This window comes from Cydia amplana, chromosome 17 (assembly GCF_948474715.1).
Source record: "Cydia amplana chromosome 17, ilCydAmpl1.1, whole genome shotgun sequence".
Lineage (NCBI taxonomy): Eukaryota > Metazoa > Arthropoda > Insecta > Lepidoptera > Tortricidae > Cydia > Cydia amplana.
In genome coordinates, this window is record NC_086085.1 from 5,269,871 (window position 1) to 5,282,931 (window position 13,061).

A 13,061-nucleotide genomic window follows, 5' to 3' on the forward strand; every position below is an offset into this window, starting at 1 on the left:
ATATGGCCCGGCAGCTTGAATATGTCATGCTCGCTTAAGTCTTTGCTTACGGTGGCGTTGTTGATCGGGTCGCCACTTTCCCGAATGAAGGTTGAGAGAGGCGATGGCTGAGATACGCGTCATACTCGTGAACGGGTGCTGTTTGTGGAGACTGGTCTATTTAAGGTAACACGAGCTATTATATTTAGTAACTTTATTTTTGAGTATAATTACATGGACACACCTCATTCGGTTCTCGTATGCTATTTTATTTTTACTATCATTTTCTTTAATTTAATGAATGTTTTAATTAGGTATACAGGATTTTGACTCTTGGAGACCCTATACATCTGTAAGGATAATTTGATTAACTACTATATATTGTAATCTTTTAGTTATGATGACACTTAGAGACATTTACATCTCTCAATAATTTTAGATTATAGTTTTTGTATCTTTGTGTTTTTTTTTTTTCAATACTATTGTTATTGCGTTTTTTGTAATTCGACATTTAGAGGCTTTATACATCTCTATGTTAGTTTGATTTGATATTTACGGCTTAGTTGTATTTTATAATTATTGATGTGTTTTTTTTTTGCTGTATGTAAATTCCATATTGACGTGTAAAAGTGCCCTTTCGGCCTATTTGCTGAATAAATGTTGATATTTGATATTTGAACGTTTCCATTTAAAGTCGGCTTAGCAACGTTTTGCCAGCTTTCAATCAAATCAGAAATTACGTTTTACGAAATTGTTCAGTAAGTATGTCATCAGCTTCCTCGATTCCCACCGAAATGTATCGGAAACAAAAACATTTGTTCAGACGCTGCGGTGGGTTTAAGTAGATTAAAAAACTCCTAAGTCCCGCCAGCCGTCGGCCTCATCGCTGAGGCGTTTTATTACTTCAGGGTGATGAAACCATGGATCCATCGCAAAGTTAGACTGAAGTACCTAAATAGGTACTTAAAACTCTTAAAAGCAGAAGTTTTATGTGCTATGTATTTTATCTTATCTTGTGTGTTGTTTGATTGGAGGCCCTTACGGATATTATTCGATTAAGTGGATCTTTTGTACAATGCCACTTAAGAGCTTGGCCTATTATTTCCATGTAATGGCTCTACACGATGATCATACTAACCCACTAAGATGGTCCAGCGTGTAGAGAGGGTAGTGGTGTCAGATGGCCTAAGGCGCGGCGGTCGCGGGGTCGGTTTCGGCCGCACATCAAAGGGAGTGGGCCAGCGATGGCGTGTACGCATCTACGTGGTCCATTCCATAGTGCGTGCTCTCAACTATCGCATGGCCATCGCGCTGGTCCACCGCTGGGCCATCGTGTAGCGGAGCCATAACCATCGCATGGCCATCTCGCTGGTCCAGCGCTGGGCCATCGTGTAGAGGAGCCATAACGAATGATGGAGCTCATTGGGGGCATTCCAGAAAAGTGTCTGCACTGTACATGACACTATCGGGTACCTACGTAACGCTATTATTTAATACGGATACATTTAAGAAATCAGTATCAGGCATGATATCGTTTAATAACTTAACGAAGTACCTAGCTTTAAATCCTACTCCGTGTTTAAATCCAATGGTGTTATAATACAGACTTCTGACGGTTATTAATGTAGCTGCCAAACGCGCGTCTCGTTCCCCGACAAAGTATCAAAAACTACTTTTTGCCATTATTATACCGCAGCGGTCGGCAACCTTTTAGCAGCCAAGGGCCACATAGTAGTTAAGGAAGTTGACGCGGGCCGCACTTTGTTAATTAGGGCGAGCGAAGCGAGCCCTATCACTATTCGACAAACTATGCATTCTTGTGGTACACTTTACGGAAAAACTATCGCACTTATAGGTTTGAAATTTAACATAGTAATTTAAATTCATGTCTAGATGTGTTATCAAACATAAAAATATCATTTTATCAACTTAATAAAATAAAATAAAGGAATAACACTTTGTATGACTACTAGCGCCATCTATTAGAAAAATTATGAATTAAAATTCGTGTCAATGTACTATGTGTTAACAACGATGAATACAAAAAAACCGGCCAAGTGCGAGTCGGACTCGCGCACGGAGGGTTCCGCACCATCAATAAAAAATAGAGCAAAAAAATCGTGTTTGTAGTATGGGAGCCCCCCTTAAATATTTATTTTATTTTATTTTTAGTATTTGTTGTTATAGCGACAACAGAGATACATCATTTGTGAAAATTTCAACTGTCTAGCTATCACGGTTCATGAGATACAGCATGGTGACAGACGGACGGACGGACGGACGGACGATGGACGGATGGACGGACGGACGGACAGCGAAGTCTTAGTAATAGGGTCCCGTTTTTTACCCTTTGGGTACGGAACCCTAAAAAGGGTTAAAATTTTGGATTCAGACCCATTTCGCTTCGCTCGGTTTGATTCCCAATTTAGCAATTAAGTTTCTCTGAATACTGGAACAATAATCTTGCTGTATATTTGTCGCAGTCGGATCGTATAATCCGCCGTATTACATTACGGCTAGCCGTTTTCAAAAACAGGGGTGTTTTGACATGCGGCGGTTTAACTATTAGCCGGATTGAATGCGGCTGAATGAGAATCCGCCGGAATGTATTCGGCGCCATACGTTCTTCAACACGGCTAGCCGTAATGTAATACAGCGAGTCATTAGCCGCCGCTTTGACAGTTTTTAGTTCCCATTTTTAACACTCGTGGCGCTGCCTGACATAACAACAACAAACTATGAAAAACGCTGGGGTGTCCATCAAATCTGGAGTTCGTCGAACTGTTTCTTTTCAAAAAACATTTCCATCGCAACTTAACTAGATGGAGCCCGGCCTCGCGGGGCTCCCATTTCTGAGCGGTTTGCCCTTCGGGCATCTGAAGCTATCTAACGAACCTAACCTACCTACCTATTGATTTAGTGAGACGTCCGTGAAAACATTACACTTTAGGGAAAAAAGCGTAGGTAGGTAAGTAGGTTAGGTTCGTTAGGTTAGGTAGCTTCAGATGCCCGAAGGGCAAACCGCCCAGAAATAGGAGCCCCGCATTTGCGGGGCTCCGTCTATTTAAGTTGTGAAGTAAATGTTTTGGAAAAGAAACATGTAGTGCGGTGGGACCATAGTAAAAATAAATTAAATTGCAAACATTGTCAAACTCCGGTTACGTAGGCGACCGAAAGAACTGGTCACTCTACAATCTAAATAGTACTTAGATACGATGCGGCTACACGTAGGCCGCCTTATTGAAGAACGTATCGCAATGACAATCCGGCTAATCGTCGAACCGCCGCATTTCAAAACGCTCCTGTTTTTGAAAACGGCTAGCCGTAATGTAATACGGCGGATTATACGATCGGACTACGACATATTCACTGCGGAGGTCAATTTACTCGATGTTCTGTTCTGTGATGCCTATGAACTGATCAGTCATGTTATAATTCGACACGTCTTGATGAGCACTTGGGAGAGCAGTACGATAGAGCTGATGCTTAACCCTGGCTGTACCTAGCGGAACTCAGGTTTGGTGCAACATAGACACACACTGGGTTGGACATCCGACTCGTCATGATGATAACTTGGTAGAGCAGTACCCAAGATAGCTGATGCTGGACCCTGGCATTACCTAGTGGAGCTCGGGTTTAATACAACATATGCACACGCTGTTTTGGTCATCGGACTCGTCTTGATGAGCACTTAGGAGAGTAGTACCCAAGATAGAGCTGATGCTGAACCCTGGCTGTACCTAGTGGAACTCAGGTTTGGTGCAACATAGGCAAACGCTGTTTTAGTCATCCGACACGTCTTGATGGGCATTTGGGAGAGCAGTACCCAAGATAGAGCTGATGAGCTGATGCTAAATCCTGGCTGTACCTACTGGAACTCAGGTTTGGTGCAACATAGATACACGCTGTTTTGGACATCCGACTCGTCAGAATGAGCACTTGGGAGAGCAATACCCAATATAGAGCTGATGCTGGACCCTGGCAGTACCTATTGGAAGTCAGGTTTGGTGCAACATAGGCAAACGCTGTTTTGGTCATCCGACTCGATTTTTTTAAGCACTTGGGAGATACCTAAAATAGAGCTGTATCTGAACCCTGGCAGTATTTAGTGGAACTCAGGTTTGCAATATAGGCACACGATGTTTTGGACATCCGACTCGTCTTGATGAGCACTTAGGAGAGTAGTACCCAAGATGGCCAAGATAGAGCTGATGCTGAACCCTGGCAGTACCTAGTGGAACTCGGGTTTGGTGCAACATAGACACACGCTGTTTTGGACATCCGACTCGTCATGATGATCACTTGGTAGAGTAGTACCCAAGGTAGCTGATGCTGAACTCTGGCAGTAGGTACCTAGTAGAGCTCGGGTTTTATACAATATAGGCTCACTCTGTTTTGGTCATCCGACTCGTCTTTTTGAGCACTTAGGAGATACTCACGATATAGCTGTAGCTGAACCCTGGCAGTACTTATTTAATGGAACTCACGTTTGTTGCAACATAGGCACACGCTGTTTTGGTCATCTCACTCGTCTTGATGAGCACTTAAGAGAGCAAATTATACAGAGTTTATGTGCGGAGCAGCATGATTACCGCCAGTAGGTGTCCAGACGGGATAGTTTTACGCTCAATTGTGTGGTGTGGACGTATAAATAAATTCAAGGACATTGGCTCACTGACCCAACATTGCCAGAAAAGAAAAGCCAGTTGGCTTCCTTACAAGAAGTACTGGGCGATCGTGTAGGATGAAATAAGGGCTTATGAAATTGTATATTACGTGTGGATGATATTGGCAATTTGATTTTGTCGTCTGGACACGTTTTTAATGGACAAAGTAAAAGTTGTATCAGACAGGCGTACCGGACAGCGACCGAGGGCCAATTAGTAGGTATATTTCTTTCTTGCTCTCACTTATAGCTGCGTCCTTAACGGACTTATTACGTACCCACTCGATTGAACATGGAACAAGCCTCGGACTGGATCAAAGTCGCGGTACGGTACGTTTAGGTAGAAAAACTCCGCGAGCCCTTACAAAGCTCTGCTTTTTGCTAGTATTTATGACTTTATCAGACATTGTCGTTTGTCAATATTACATACAAAATAGCCAGGGACGCTCGCGGGCCGCAAGTGACAGGTGCACGGGCCGCATGCGGCCCGCGGGCCGCGGGTTGCCGACCGCTGAATACCGGATAAACTTACAATCTACGATAATGTACCTATCTTTGATATTAGATTACCTATTTCTATCCACCAGTTATTAGTTCAATCAAAGAAACTATTTTAAAATTATGTGAACTTTTATATTTAGCATTTTTAAATTTCTTGCACATCTAGAAAGATGTACATCTAAATGTAAATACATGTTTCTTAAACTTAACTGGTTAAAACTCCAAGTTTCAGCCAGCTAAGTTTGTAAAGGGTTGTCTTATATAAAATTCAGAGAAGGATTAAAACATCAACACCTCTAATGTTTTGTAAAAGGTATTATCTTAAAGGCTTTGTATAGAAATTATACAATGTTGATTTCTGTAGACGTTTAGGAATAAGATGATGTAGATCCGACTCCAGTCGTCTTTAGATATATCGGAGCGGCCAAGGCACTCATTAATTAAAAAGTGCAGGTCTTGACAATAGTAAAAAGGTCCTATAAATAAAATAATGGTATACTTAGTATAGTTATTATATTATATATAAGAGTTTATAAGTTTAATAAAAATTACACGACCTGCTTTAGGTAAATTGGATATTTTTGCTCAATTGTCTTGGATTAAAACATCCCCATTACAAAACGAAAACAATTATTACCTTTCCTAATCTAAATAGAACCGTTAATAGTAACATAATTTGTCTCAAGCACCCCATTAAATGTCTTACCCTATTTAGAAGAGAAAGGGTGAGATGTATAATCTTTCAACTAACGGCCGAGATAAAATTTGGTGGCGGTTGTGGGTTTTGAGGTGGACTTAGATCTTTATATAGGCTTTATTTAAGATAATATTGCGAGTTGCTATCGAAAATTGTTATTATTACTAATTGGGTAACAGCTGATGGCGAATAAACAAGCTTCGATAACCTTTAGGTTTAGCCGATATATAGTTTTAGTTGGCAACGCAGAGCTAAGCTAAAACGATTTTGGTAGGTCATTTTACCGTTAGACTCACAGTTACAAAGGATCCTACTTCTACATTTGATTTCTTATCTTGATCTATTTTGCATAAAAGCTTAGATATCTTATAATATTGTGACTTGGCTGTACCTACTATCTTTCACGCTGTCGCTAGCGAATACGGCCACAATTTAAGCTCATGGGGTGCTCAACATTTTATCTTGAGTCTGATCGCAGATCTAAAATTACTTTCATGCTTAAAGATAATTGAAGTATGCAAAAGGGAAGCCATCAAGTAAGTATAATATGAACATTTCATTCGAAAAACATCGAACCGACCACTACTGAGAGATACAACAAAGACACACCAAAAGAGATACGGTGGGTTACGGACGTACCGGTGGGGTTGGAATATACATAATATAGTATTACGAAAGCAAAGAATTTACGTAATCAAATCAGTAAACACATATTATTTCTGAATTCAATAATTTTGAATTCTAATTGATAGGCAATCTTGTACATAGTATTTAGAGCTCTGAATCTGAGCACGGCGCTGGTATAATCTGAGCACCTAATAGACGTCGAAGGTCGAAGGTTGTTTGCGTTGGTTCAGTCGGAGGCGATACGCTGGAGTGTCGATGTGAATAACACTTACTTCTAGGTCATGAATAAGGAAAACTAACGGAGTGGATCAGATTAAGTGGCTTTAATAAATGGATTTCATTTTAAGAGACACAGAGAATATAATTATTTAGCTCGAGAATTCAAGAAATCTCCTGACATAGCCGGCAGCCGGCCTAGCCAAGCTGGCAATCGCTATCGCTTCGACAACGAAACGCTTTGTGTCTCTCTATCATTCTTCCATATTAGTGCGACAGTGACAGTTGCGTTTCGATCGCTACGGAGCGTAACGCAGCGTACAACACGCGAACGTTAAGCGAAGCGATGCGGCGCGGGGTGAATCGATCCTTTGATACCTATAGAAGTGTCCTACGTGGGCGAAAGCGAACGCCGCCGTGGGCCCGCCGCGCCGCTTCGCTTCGCGTTCGCGAGTTTTTCGCTTACGTAAGACGCAGCGTAAGCGATTGGCACGTTGGCTACGCGGCCTGAATTGACGTGCCTGTTTACGCATTTTGACGCTAATTGGCTTTTATTCTTTATTCTTTATTCTTTATTCAGGTAAACACTAAGTATAAGTTTACAGCTATAGCCAAGACACTTATACTGTTAATACATATGTAGTCAGTATGATAAAATTAGTACACTTGTATTACACACATTATCCACTTTTCGAACTATCTCTAGGATTAAATATACATATTATGCATTACTAAGTTACATAGAGATTTAAAAAAAATAATTCTGATACTAAGTAACATTGGTAGAGTTTTTATTCATTTTATATCTGGTGTTTCTGAGATTCACAGTCATAGTACTTCAGTTTAAAACTGCATTATCGGAGAGATTATTAGTACCTATGTAGTAAATACAAATATCGTCCGGCAAATTGGACTGGCTTTTGGCTCTCGCAGTTTATTTTTGACTTATTTTTATGATCATATGTATATTTAAATATACATAAAATACTTCTCGTGTTTGTCGACACCTCGGAGACATCGGATTCACGGATAGCTGCCGTGTCAAGCCAAACTCCGTTAACTCGAGTTACATGAGTTACGGGTAACCGTCTAAATCGTCTTAAAAACCATTAAATATATATCTTCTAAAAGAAAATTTTGAGAATTTTCATTATTTACTGAGAAAAGCATATGACTAACTCATGTAATAACTCACATTTATAGACGGGTCTAACGCGAAATTTATTCAATTACCTTTATATACCGACGTTTCGACACAGGTTTCACTGGTCATGGTCGCGGCCAACTAAAGTCTCAGCAAAATGTCAAAACAGAGATTTGTGCAACTACCCGACGAAAAGTGTATGAAAAAGTTTGGGGTAGACATCACATTTTCAAACCACCCACTACACATAATGTTAATTATTGTCAATGTGTGTGTTGTGTGTGTGATGTGTATGTGAGTTAATATGTGTTCAAAACGCGAAGGTTTTAAATATTATAACTCATGTAACTTCATTTTTTTGCCGATGGCGTCAGACACAGCTCAGTTAACTTGAGTTGCATGATGGACACAACCAAAATATCACCATCGTTTCTTAAGTTACCGGAGTTAGGCATGACTGGCCGAGCGCTTGGTTTATACGACAACAATATTATTTGATCACGCGTATGTCATGTAACTTGACTTACATGACTTCGTGTGACCACTATAGCATGGAAGAGTTGGTCATGCGGAACCATTTAATTCGAATAAAATGAAAACTATTCAACTATGCAAAAAAAAATTAAAGATCCTATTCTGTGACCATATTTCCTACATGTTGATTAGAAAAAATAAAAAAAATACGATGAACTGTCAACGATAACTGTATTTGAATCTTTACAACTTTAAACGTAATTATCTCGAAACTCAACTTTTAAAGTTACATGAGATGCGCGTGACACGGCAGAACTCATTATAAACAGTTAGTTCTTTGTTACACTTATATTTTTAGATAAAATACAAAATAAACAAATATTATAAATTTATCTATGATTGTTCTAATTATAAAATGGTGGTGCCTCTTTAACTTTGCTCACCCGTTACCATCAAGATGTTCTCTCTTTGACTCCCCAATCCAAGTGAACGAGTCTGCACAACTGTCCGTTTAACTCCCACTTACCCCTACCACTTGCTAACTCAAGTGTTGCCAGGTAAGTCATTAAACATTACCCATTACCCTAATATTAAATTCAGGTATTTTCAGAAAGTTGCCAAGTAAAATTCATATTTGCTTACACTTTTTGATATAATTACCAAAAATCATGACATTCGGCCATCCTACTTCGTGCATGACTCCGGCGCACGAAACTCAATTTAAGGTTGAAAAGAAAATAGCTAAGAAAGCGCCTTTAGAAACACTTATAAAACATTTCTTATACACTGAAATAAATCGTACCTACTCCATGAAATTCCTCTGAGATCGAAATGCTTATTCAGCTTCTTATACCTAGTTGTAAACAATAACATTAAATGTGTAAACTTTGTTTTAAATCAATATGTTTGAGCTCGCGTCTATCATGACATTCGGCCTTCAGTTCTTTCCTTTCTTTATGTTTACTGTCAATTGCATATGTTTAGCTTTATGAGAATTTGACTTGTAGTTAATTATTTACTTGATGTTTACTACGTGTCTTACAAACGCTTAAAACATTTTTCATCATACAGCGATATAAGTTTATGCAATAAATAGATTTTATTCAATGAATTCGATAGTCTTCAAGTAAAATATGATATTGTACCTTTAAAAGTTTAAATTTTAATATTATGAACACAAACTATTTTTTTTATTGTATTTCTCTGAAACAGACCTGACAAATAAATCAGATTTTGGTACCTCTCTAGGAAGAAACTTGGCCTGTTACAATCCCCTTTATGCTTTATAGTATCAACGAGTATGTATGTACTAGGGTACTCTTGAGTGTAAATCCATATTGGTATGTTTATTTCCGAATAGGTACCCAAAAAAAAAACGGGATAAAAACAATTCTCAAACTTACAAAAGCGTAGCTGCTACATTTATAGTAAAAAAAATGTTTTCATTATTTATCGTTTATGATTTTTAACTGTAATACTATTTTCAGCTCGTACGTTACAGGTCTTTAGCTATTGGTGTTACTTAAGATATACATATTTTCTTTATTTTATTAGCATATAACCTTGCTAACCTGTTTCCGAATATTAAAATCAAAGTCGACAGAAACACTTGAGACAGGTTTCAGTAGCAAAACGCAGACTTTATCAATTTTATCATGCATAATTGTAGATTTTTATTTTTGCAAATAATATTAAATAATTGTATAATGTCCAATATTTTGATGCATTTTCTAAATTTCAAAGTCTATTTGACACCCAATATATCTAATAATTTACCAGTTTTTCTTGAAGATTTATTTTATTTCATCTATTGTAACAGAAATAAATCAACTGGTCGGACCAAACGGAAGATTTGCATTTTGTACACACCCTTTTGATATCATTCGTTACAGCAGTCTTCTAAAGATGGCAATTTATCTTTTTTTTTTTTGTTTTTAATCAAAGTAAGCTTTCCAAAAAAAAACATGTTTCTTCACACTCTTTCAATATTATTTCTCACAGCAATCATGCAAAGATAGCAGATTTTTCAAATCAATGCAAACATTTCTGACGAAACCAATCTTATTGGTGCAATTGGTTTCTTCTTTCATACTAACTTAATTGATTTTAAGTACCTATCTATAGTGCATATAAAGCCATTTATGGCAATTATAATATTCAACTCTATTGACAGTATTAAAATTCAATTTGAAGTAAACAATTTTATGTGACATACATTTTTTAAGCGTACCGACATATGTTAAGTACCTAATCAATAACCGTTTCAATATTATTTTTTTCTACTCCAGCACTTAAATGTGTCAATTAAATGACTGACAGTGATATCTAAAGCAATGTCATTTGAATGCTTTGTCTATAGGCTCATAAGATGACTGCTAGCAGTCATCTTATGAGTATAATACAACTGCTTTTTTTTTTTAAAGATACAAGTTCCGATCATCTTGATTGAAAGAGGTATGTTTTCATTTACAATAATAACTCTTTTTTTTTTTAAATAATAACTCAATTTTTTTTAAATAATAACTCTTTTTTTTTAATAATAACTCTTTTTTTTAATAATAACTCTATTTTTTTTTTTTTTTTTTTTTATTTTTTTTTTGCTGCAGCTGTCATAGAAAAAGTAATGTATGCAACAGCTCATAATTGGTTCTTAAAATTCTCGGGTCTTTTTTTACAAAACTCGACTACGTCTCGTTTTGTAACTTCGACCCTTGAATTTTAAGAACCCTTATTATATCACTGTTGCATAAACTACTATATTACCTCTGTTAAGATGAACTTCAAAATGTAAGTGTTTCATTAATAAATAAATGAACAAACGACACAATGACACGAAATTAACTTTTTGAAAATAGAACGTAAATAATACAGAAACTAGATATTAAAAGCGGAAATGTGGAAAGTCATGTGATATACCAACTACAACTTATGAAAATTATGAATTTTGAATTACATTTTTTTTTTATCCTGATCCTGATACGAATGAAACATCACAATCATAACTTTGAATACGAGAGAGATAGGATGGTTTTAATTTTGGATGTCTCGATCATTGATGTATATGTTACCCTATATAACCCTTTCTAGATATGCTAGAACAGTTATTAACAACTACTAATGCTATCCCATCATTTAGATAAACTATTCTTCTAGACACTGTTTTTTAAATCGATTAACAAATCAATAATAATCAAGCAGAGTATGTTTAGAGTTAGACACTGGCATAAATACGACTAATCTCACAATTCGCATAATTTAAAAGCAAATCAGTTACTGAAATCACGCATAGGCAATGAATGTTACCTATTTCATGTCTCTAACCAAAATCTAAGTCAAATACCTAATTCAAATATTATTTTTTTTAATTTACGACTATACATGTATTTTATTATTTCTATGCTTCAAACATATTATTACGTATCTAGAGGCTGTAGCTCTAAACTTCTTCACAAACTCAGCCATTTCTACAATTTCGCTTTTATAACGTGATTTGTAACTGTATATAACCCTAAATATTCTTCATATAGACGTACAGACAACTAAAAATAAAATACCTTTTGACATTGATATCTAATTTACTAGAGCTTTTTTTTTCATTTGGATATTCTAAGTTTCAAAAATAAACTCGCATCAAACTTTCAATCATAGAGAAAGTACATTTTTATCTCAAAATATTTCGAGACCGCATGTAACGATACTTAAATACTATTTTGTAAGAGAGGAAATCAAGCCCAACCCCTACATGACACCAAACTCGATCGCACCTTATCTTCATCGAGATCACCACTAATACTTACATCAAGACCTCTGAGTCAATTGCATATAGGTAACTCTCTCAATTTAATAATCCTGCTAGCTATAAAGCTATAATCGTATCAAACTTCACAAAGATCAGAATAACGTTGTATGTATAGGTATTAGGTACCAAAGTTATTGCGGAACAGATACTAAAAAATGTTCCTTATGTTTCCATAGGTAACGCAACTTAAAGAAAAAAAAAACAACTGCATACAGTATAAACGGGCTGCACCCAGGGAGCGCCAGCAGCGAAAACTCAATGACCAGTGCAAAATGACAATTGTCTCAATTGAGGCCAACACAACCAGCGTTATTACGTCTCATCACTTGAAACCCCCAAACACATCGCTGTCAGTACTCGAGCCATACCAGTACCAGCTAGAGGGAAAGTCACCAGATGGCATTCAATTCAAATCAACAAAGAAGAACTCAATGACATTGTAACAGTCCCTCGACCAGGCCACGTGCCCGTCCCACGTTTTACGAATCTTACGTCTTACGCTCTCGCGAGTTTAACATTTTTTTTTTTCATCACAAAAAATGCTCGGCGCCGCCAAAGAAGTTTTTACTTTAAAAATTACATTCATTATCACCACTAATTTTGAAACGACTATTTCGTAATGTTAAAAAAAAATGTTTACTTATAGTTAGTTTTTGAACATTTACTGCTTCATAGTTCATTAAAATGGGTTTGAAATATTTTAACTACCACTCACTTATGGCATGTACATATACTAATTTAATTTATACAATAAGTTATTGCCAATTGCGTTAGTGTGAAAAATTCTAAATCAAACAGTTTTCTGACATCAATCAGTCAACTATAGCTTCAAAAAGATCATTGTATTTAATATTCAACACAGATATTATTTTATTGAATTCATTTCATAGTCAAAATATATTCATTAGAAAAACCCGATGAGGTAAAAATCAACTACTCTTTTCAATCTTCCGCCAAT

General features: G+C 36.8%; 1 protein-coding gene across 1 annotated transcript in view; it reads left to right on the plus strand.

Moving 5' to 3' along the window:
- The window catches only part of LOC134655762 (uncharacterized), a 111,402-nt gene that overhangs the window by 26,065 nt on the left and 72,276 nt on the right, over window positions 1-13,061 (plus strand). The window lies entirely within an intron of this gene.